The sequence below is a fragment of the Perognathus longimembris genome, chromosome 18 (genome assembly GCF_023159225.1).
Source record: "Perognathus longimembris pacificus isolate PPM17 chromosome 18, ASM2315922v1, whole genome shotgun sequence".
Classification (NCBI taxonomy): Eukaryota; Metazoa; Chordata; class Mammalia; order Rodentia; family Heteromyidae; genus Perognathus; species Perognathus longimembris.
In genome coordinates, this window is record NC_063178.1 from 53149157 (window position 1) to 53157498 (window position 8342).

The 8342-nt window shown below is 42.1% G+C and overlaps 1 pseudogene; it reads right to left on the reverse strand.

The window, feature by feature from the left end:
* Nucleotides 1-7243: 7243 nt before the first annotated feature.
* LOC125367086 lies at nt 7244-8162 on the reverse strand (annotated as a pseudogene).
* Nucleotides 8163-8342: the final 180 nt, after the last annotated feature.

Sequence of the window (8342 nt, forward strand, 5' to 3'; positions counted from 1 at the left end):
TGTACATAAGTACTATGTAGATAGCATATGGATAGTACACTGCTATCTATATACCATATATACTATATATACAATTCCTAGTATACTCTATACACTATGCATATAACATATACTACATGCTGTATTATATATCATTATATATTGTATTATTTTTTGTATAGAAAGTATCATATAGTTTTATATTACATTGTATATAAGTTGTATGATACATATATTATGTATTTATATATAAGGTATAAATAGAATGTACCCACTGCTCCCTATATGTGATATACCATAACAGCAATGATAGAAAACTTCTGAGATTGCCTCTTTCAAGTCTCTTTTGCACAAACTCACTGCTGTAGGAAAGAAAAATATAACTCATAATTCTCATATCTATTCTTGCATTACTTAGTTTTACATGTATTAAAGTTTTGAGAGAGAGAGAGAGAAAGAGAGAGAGAGAGAGAGAGTGCATGTGCACTGGACTGTAGGCTCAAACTCCAGGCATGGGCACTGTCCTTAAACATTTTTTCTGAAGGCTAGTGCTCAGCCACTTGAACCATAGCTCCACTTTCAGCTATTAATGGTTAATTGGAAAGGCTCATGACTTTCCTTCCCTGGGCTGGATTGTAACTGTGATACTTGGATCTCAACCTCTTGAGTACCTAGGATTAGAGGTGTGAACCACCAGCACCTGTCAACTTCCCCAACTTTAAAAAAATATTTGTATAATTTCTAAATTATCTTTAAGTAATCACATAAAGGTTTTAAATTCAACATGTCAGTTTATGAATACAAGACATCCTGAACAATGTCACCCCTTCCATCATTCTCCCCATCTCTCCCAACCCCACCCCTGGCTTACATGACTCTGTGTGTGTGTGTGTGTGTGTGTGTGTGTGTGTGTGTGTGTGTGTGTGTGTGTAATTTATTGAACCATGTTTCTGTTCCTTAAGAGATGTTTCAGTTATTGTTTTGTTTCATAAATGCAGTACATTTAAAAATTTCTTCATGTATTGTTGAATATTTGCTTCCATGTTTTGGGACAGATTTCTAGGGCTGAGAAGATTGAGAAAACCCAGTACATAATTCCACTAAACCAATATGTAACTCCCCTCTCTGGGGCAGTTGGACCTTCTAGTATTCCATCCGTTAAATTTGTTTGGAAGAGCTCTGCACATGTGCAAGTTGCCACCCCATAAATGAAGCATATGGCTGAGATGCGATTTGTGTGCACGAGGCCATAAGTAGGAGCTTATTACCCAAAGGCCAGGCCAAGGGCACAAGGTGTTCCACTGCACACATGCGTCAGTTTCTTTAGAACTGACCTACAAGTATTGTAACCACTACGTGACCACAAATGAGGTAGCACAGGAGGAGCTTGGAGCTGGAGGCTAAGGTGTTGGGAAAGCCATGGCTAGGAGAGGGTGGTGGGTCGTAACATATCTTCTGTGGATGTGGCAGTATTAACATTCAGATTAATTTCTCATGGCAGTGGTGTTATTGGATTTCTCTTCTCTTTCCAACTCTATTATCGCCGTAACTACTGAGGTCTCCAGTGAACCTTAGAAGTAGAAATGATGTTTGCAGAGGACTGCATGCATTCCCTCTACTCCAAACACTCTTGAACAGACCCATTCTCTGTTCAGAAGAATAGAAATGCATTTGTAAATGTGTTAGTCTTGACATTCCCAGGACCTTCAAAGAGCATTATGTTCCTCCAGGTCTCTAAATGGAGCAACATCTTGGCTAGTTCGGAGATAGAACCATAATGATAGGTATGAGACCAAGTTTTGTTCTTTCACTCTCCCTCTTCTTTCCTTCCTTCCTTCCTTCCTTCCTTCCTTCCTTCCTTCCTTCCTTCCTTCTGTCCTTCCTTCCTTCCTTCCTTCCTTCCTTCCTTCCTTCCTTCCTTCTTCCCTCCCTCTTTCCTTTTCTTTTGTGCCAGTACTGGGTGAAAACAGCCATTGCAGAACCACATGGACACAGTCAAGTACAGCAACAGGAGTCTTTTGTCAGCCTGGGATGAAATAGTGCTTGTCTTTATGTAGCATGGGGGCGGGGATTTCTTAACATAGGCGAGTTAAGGGCCAGGGATTCATGTAGGGCTTGGGAATGGGTTAGTTTGTTACAGCGGACTAAGGTTTGTGGCAGCTGCCTGGATAGTAGATAAGGGAGTGTGCTGTTAGCATTTTTGGTGGAGACTCACCAAATGGAATATTACTTCAAGGTGAGAGGAGGGGGGGAGCTGGTTATCAGCCGCCTGCTACAAAAGGACCCTTGGTGGGCCAATAGGAGGAAAGGGCAATGCCAGCCTAACATTGCAGATGAAACTCAGCACAAAACTGGCACTTTAACACTTGAGCCACATCTCCACTTCTAGCTTTTTGCTGAATGGCAGATCAGAATCCCATTGACTTTCTATCGGGACTGGCTTCTAATTAGTATCCCTATGGTGTAGGTTATGGCCTGAAGCATGGAAGAAGTGATGCCATTTTGTCCCCCAAGGAAAAAAGCTCCTGACCCCAGGTCAGGAGCTCAAACAGGTGTTGCAAAAAAGCTGTTTACTCAGCAGATTCTAAAAAAGAAAAGTCCCCCAAAATGTTCCAGCCTCTCAGTATTTAGGGGAGTATGTCTACATTTACTGCTCAGTTTTGCTTCTGGATATGCTTTGCAAAACAAAGCATTGCTTGGCAGAAAGGATGTGGTTTTTGTCTTTAAAAGACTTAACTCTGAGCTGCTTCCAGATGCACAATTTGGGAAGTCTATGTGCAGCTGCTAGCCTGTGGAGGGGACTCCTATGATGTGGCTTATTAAATGTGGCATCCTCTGTTTTCTTGCTGATTAGGTCACAGCTCCCAGAGCTCACAATCCTGAGTAGCTAGGATTACAGGTGAGAGCCACCACCTTTCTGCTGAAAGCTGTTCCAAGTCTCTGAAAGGAGAGATGGGGAGAAATCAGGGGGTTTCAGTGTGACTATCAGATGAATGATTCCACACTACAGAGTGGAGACTGATTTATGTGGAATCAATACAGATTTGGTTCCCCGTCTTTGAGTGTAAGAAAGATCCAAGCAGGTCATCTCTTTATATCAAACTGAATACAATTCTCTGTCTCAGTTTTCTAGTTGCCAAGTGTGGGGTTCCCCCTCCCCTTTTCTCAAGAGGTAACATGGTTCAAAACACCTTATATTCATTTGCTAAATGGAACTCTTCTATACAACCACTTAAAGATAATCATTTTTAAAAATACATTTTAAAGTAAAACTTTAAGAGAATTTGGCTTAGGTAGTTGTAGATAATGCAGCTAAAAGTTCAATCAAATTGGCACACAAGGTGCTGGGGATATGGCCTAGTGGCAAGAGTGCTTGCCTCCTATACATGAGGCCCTGGGTTCAATTCCCCAGCACCATATATGCAGAAAATAGCCAGAAGTGGCTCTGTGGCTCAAGTGGCAGAGTGCTAGCCTTGAGCAAATAGAAGCCAGGGACAGTGCTCAGGCCCTGAGTCCAAGCCCCTGGACTGGCCAAAAAAATAAAGGGCACACAAGCTGGCAAAATGTGGAATTTGTAAAAGGATGTAACAGTAAAAGGTAGGACTTAATTAAAATAGCTTTTTGTTTAAAAGGAGGCTTTACAAAATTGTTTGAAAGGAAGCAATCAATTGAGATTCGATTTTTCTTTGGCAGTGCCACTGGGGCTTGAACTCAGGGCCTCCGCATTGTCCCTAAGCCTCTTTTTGCTCAGAGCCAGCACCTTACCAGTTTGAACCACAGGTCACCTTCTGGTTTGTAGGTGGTTAACTGTAAATAGGACTCTCAAGGACTTTCCTGCCAGGGCAGGTCTCAAACCTTGATTGTCAGATCTCCATCTCCTAAGTAGCCAGGGTTACAGGCCTGAGCCACCAGCACCTGGCTTGAAGATTATAATTCTTATACCCCTTGCCACAGTTACATATTCAAAGCCTAAGATCTTATCTGTATCTCTGAAGATGGCTGAAAATAGTCTGAATGCTGTACTCTCCCTGGCTTCCAGGTAATAAATCTTTCTCTAACCTTCACTATGTCTATTTGTCATACAGGGGCAAGAGGCTGGAGCTGGTGTGTGGAATAGCTGGAAATAGTACCTAGGGTCTCCCTTCTGTGGAGTAGCACCCCGGCAATTCCTTTCTCCCATCTGGCTGTAGCTTGAATGATTCACATATGTCAAACGCTAGGTTCCTAAGCAAACTGCCAATAGAGAAAGATTGTTCTGATTTTTCTTTTGCAGGTTCTGTCAGTGGAGATGGCTGTAGATGCCTGCATGACCAGTTGAATTTTCTGGAGGACAAATGTGTAAGATTGGAGGCCAGGGTGAAGGGAGGGGAGAGACGAGGAGGAGACAGAGTCTACTGGATTTTGTTGTGTGGGAATTCACTTGCAAGATACAGAGAAGCCACATCTTGAGAGGCTGAACTGGGAGTCTTTATTAAAAAGCCGATGACTGCAGGTGGACTTCTGTCCCAAAGGCCTGTAGCCCAGAAAGTGGCTTACATGGAGCTTTTCAAGGCAAAACCCATATGTTTGGATGAGGACCCAAGCTCACCAAATGCAAACCATGGGAGTAGACCACTCAGGAGCTAGTAATGCAAACCATCTAGGGGGACAGTCGGGGAGAGCATTCTCTGTAGCAAGACTGTCGTGGGGCCAAACACATGTGCAGTTCAAAGAACAGCCTGTTTCAACTCGAGACTCTTTGAAGCTTGGTGAAAAGCCCCACCACCCAGCAAGATGCTACGATTGCAGTGAGGACAACATAATGCTACTTAGACCAGTGTCCTTATTTCACTTTCAGAAACTGAACAGATAAGATCCAGACAGCAATCAGCTAGAGGCATCAAGAAGTTTCTAGGTTGACCTCCTTATAATTTACCCTCACTAAAATGTGTTCTCTTGTTATTGTCTGTTGTTGTTGGTTGTGGGGCTTGAATTCAGGGTCCAAGCACTGTTCCTGAGCTTTCTTGCTCAAGGTTAAGCCCTCTACCTTTTTGAGCCACAGCTCTACATCCGGTTTACTGGTGTTTCATTGTAGATAAGAATCCCATGGCCTTTCCTGCCCCAGCTGGCTTTGAACCACTATCCTCAGATCTCAGCATCTTGAGTAACTAGAATTTCAGGCATGGAGGCACCTGTGTTTGGCTTGTGTTGTAACTCTTTGTTTGTGCCTTGTCATGTGCTTGTCACTGTATGCTTAGATCATCCATTGAGATTGAGTGCATTAGGTGCACTCAGAGGAAGCAGGTATTCTGTGAATGATTTCAAATTGCCCAAAGGTGCAAGACCTGCACTCAGTACACAGAGACACCGTGGCCTTCTTCTGATGGACACTAAAGCCCCATCACCAGCAACACTTGGTGGACAGTATTACCCTTGCCTCCAGGGTCACATAGGAAAAGAAGGGAGGAAAATCCCAAAACTTGGCAACCAGAAAATTGAGACTCAGAATTGAATTTAGGCTTGATACTGAGAAATGAACTGCTTGGCTCTTACACTTAAAAATGGGGAGCCAAAACTGTATTGATTCCACATAAATCCATCTCTACCCTGTAGTTCAGAATCATTCATGTGATAACCACATTTGAAACCCCCAGATTTCTCCCAATCTCTCTTCAGAGTACTATATTGGAACAGGTCCAGGCAGCGGCTCCCACCTACAATCCTAGCTACTCAGGAGGCTAAGATCTGAGGATACTGGTTTGAAGCCAACCCAGATAGAAAAGTCTATGGCATTCTTATCTCCAATTAATGAGCAAAAATCTAGAGTTGCAGGTATGACTCAAGTGGTAAAGTGACAGCCTTGCAAAAATTAAAAACAGCTAAGGGACAGTAGCTAGGCCCTGAAGTTCAATCCCACGTAGTGGCATAAAAGAAAAGGAAGTGATGGAGGGAGGGAGGGAGGGAGGGAGGGAGGGAGGGAGGGAGGGAGGGAGGGAGGGAGGGAGGAAGTAAAGTAAAAGAGGAAGAAAGAAGAAAAAAGAAAGATGGATGGTTAGAAGGAATGACAACTTGGTCTCATATGAATCAATATGGTTCTGTCTCTGACCTGGCCAAGTTGTTGCTCCATTTAGAGACCTGGAGGAGCATAATGCTCTTTGAAGTTCCTGGGAATATAACGGCTAACACCTTGACAAATGCATTTCTCTTCTTCTCAACAGAGAAGGGGTCTATGCAGAAGTGCTGGGGGTGGACTGAATGCAAGCTGTCCCTTTCCCTAATGCTGCTGCCCCTGCTTTTTTTTAACTTGTATATTCATTATATTATACAGGATTTTATCACTTAATTTAACAATTCTCAGTAGTATGTGTTAGCTGTACAGCAGGTTTACTTAGATCTGTCCCTGTATGCATGCAATGGGCTTCAGTCTCACAAGGTTTTCTCACTCTTTCATATGTTAAAGCTACGTAATGATTTCCCTACTAGGTATATGGAATTACATTCCTATGAACTTGAGTATACATGTCCCTTTTCCCTTTATACTTGGCAGCATTTTTAAATTAGCCTTCTTAATGATAGACATTGTCACTAGAGTGAGATAAAATTCAGTGCCATTTGGCTTTGCATTCCCATACGCTAAGGATGTTGAGTACATCATTGTGCATTTTGTTTAGCTATTTATAATTTTGCTTTGGAGATTTATCTTTACTATTTGCCAATTTATTACTTGTATATACATACACAATGGAATTTTAAGCTTCCATCAGAAAAAAATGTTATGTAGTGTCTGGAAGGAAATGGAAGCATGGAAAAAATTATTTTAATCAAAGTAAGCCGGGCCAAAAGAAACATGTATTGCATAGTTCTCCCCATTTATTGTAACTAGAATATGTATGTCTAGAAGTATACACACTGGATAGGAAAAGACAAAAATATACACTTTGACATGATAAATTATATAGGACTGCAAACATTCACATAACAGACCAAATCAAAAGACATCCTTACTAAGAAGCAAGTTGTAAATCAGATGGTGTGATTTAAGATACCCATAAAATGAGAAGTTTGAGGTGACATAGTAGCAAAATAGTCATCAGACTAAGACTGTTAAGTACAGCATAGAATTAGATTTTATACTTTAATATTTAACAAATAACAGCTTTTCATTTTACAAAGGAGTATATTAGTATGAGTACATGAGATTTGGGATACTGTCTTAGGTATCCACAAGATGACTATAGATTTAGCTCAGAAATTGTATACAGTAATCAAATATATGAGTTTAGTCTTAATAATGCTTATCTCTACTTCTATGTCTTTTATCCCTGAAGCCATGCAGACAATTTCTATTTGGCCTGACTAAGATGATGTAGCACTTGGGGGCAAAGATGCAGCCCAGGAGCCCTGCACTGGAGGCCAAGATGGAGAAGACCTCCACAGCCACCATGACCTTCCCCTTGGCACTGTGGTAGCCAGGCAGGAAGCTGAGCCACACACTGCAGAACACCAGCATGTTGAAATTCAGGAACTTGGCTTCATTGAAGGTGACAGGCAGGTTCCTGGCCAGGAAAACCACAGTGAAGCTGGCCAGGGTCAGGGAGCCCAGGTATCCCAATACACAGTAGAAAGCTATGAGGGAGCCCTTACTACAGAGGATGATGATGAGGCCATGTTCAGAGTGGGAATCTGTATCTATGAAGGGAGGAAAGTTTCCCAGCAGAGTCCACAGAGAGTCACCTGGATCAGGGTGCAGATGGGAATAATTAAGTTGGGAGCCCCTGATACCAGCAGCCATCTCATTGTTCTCTCTGGAGAAGTGACCTTGAAGGCCAGAACCACAGTTACAATTTTGGCCAAGACAGCAGAAACAGCTATAGTGAATGCAACTCCAAATGTGGTTTGCTGTAGAATGCAGATGACTGTTTTGGGATGGACAATAAAGACCAAGGAACAGAAGAAGCAGAAGATGAGGGAGATAAGCAGGATGTAGCTGAGAGCCTGGTTGTTAGCCTTGACAAATGGGGGTTGTGATGTTTCACAAAGACTCCAAGAACAACTACTGTGAGTGTAGATATGCAAAGAGCCATGCAGGCCAAGACCATCCCTAAGGGCTCTCCATAAGCTAGACAACTTGCAGCTCTTGGGAGGCACTGGTTTCTCTATGTGTTGGCATACTGATGATCTGGACACTTCACACTCTGGTCCATATCTGCTGAGGGAGACAAATTACCATTAGTCCCCTTGTAGTACTCAAAAGGAAATTAGAAAACGCCTATATGGAGATATTTTTGACATATGAATACTTAGTAATATAAAGTAAATATTACTGAGTATTACCAGATGATGTTAATATTATTTTTATGTCTGCATCATGTTTACATACTCAT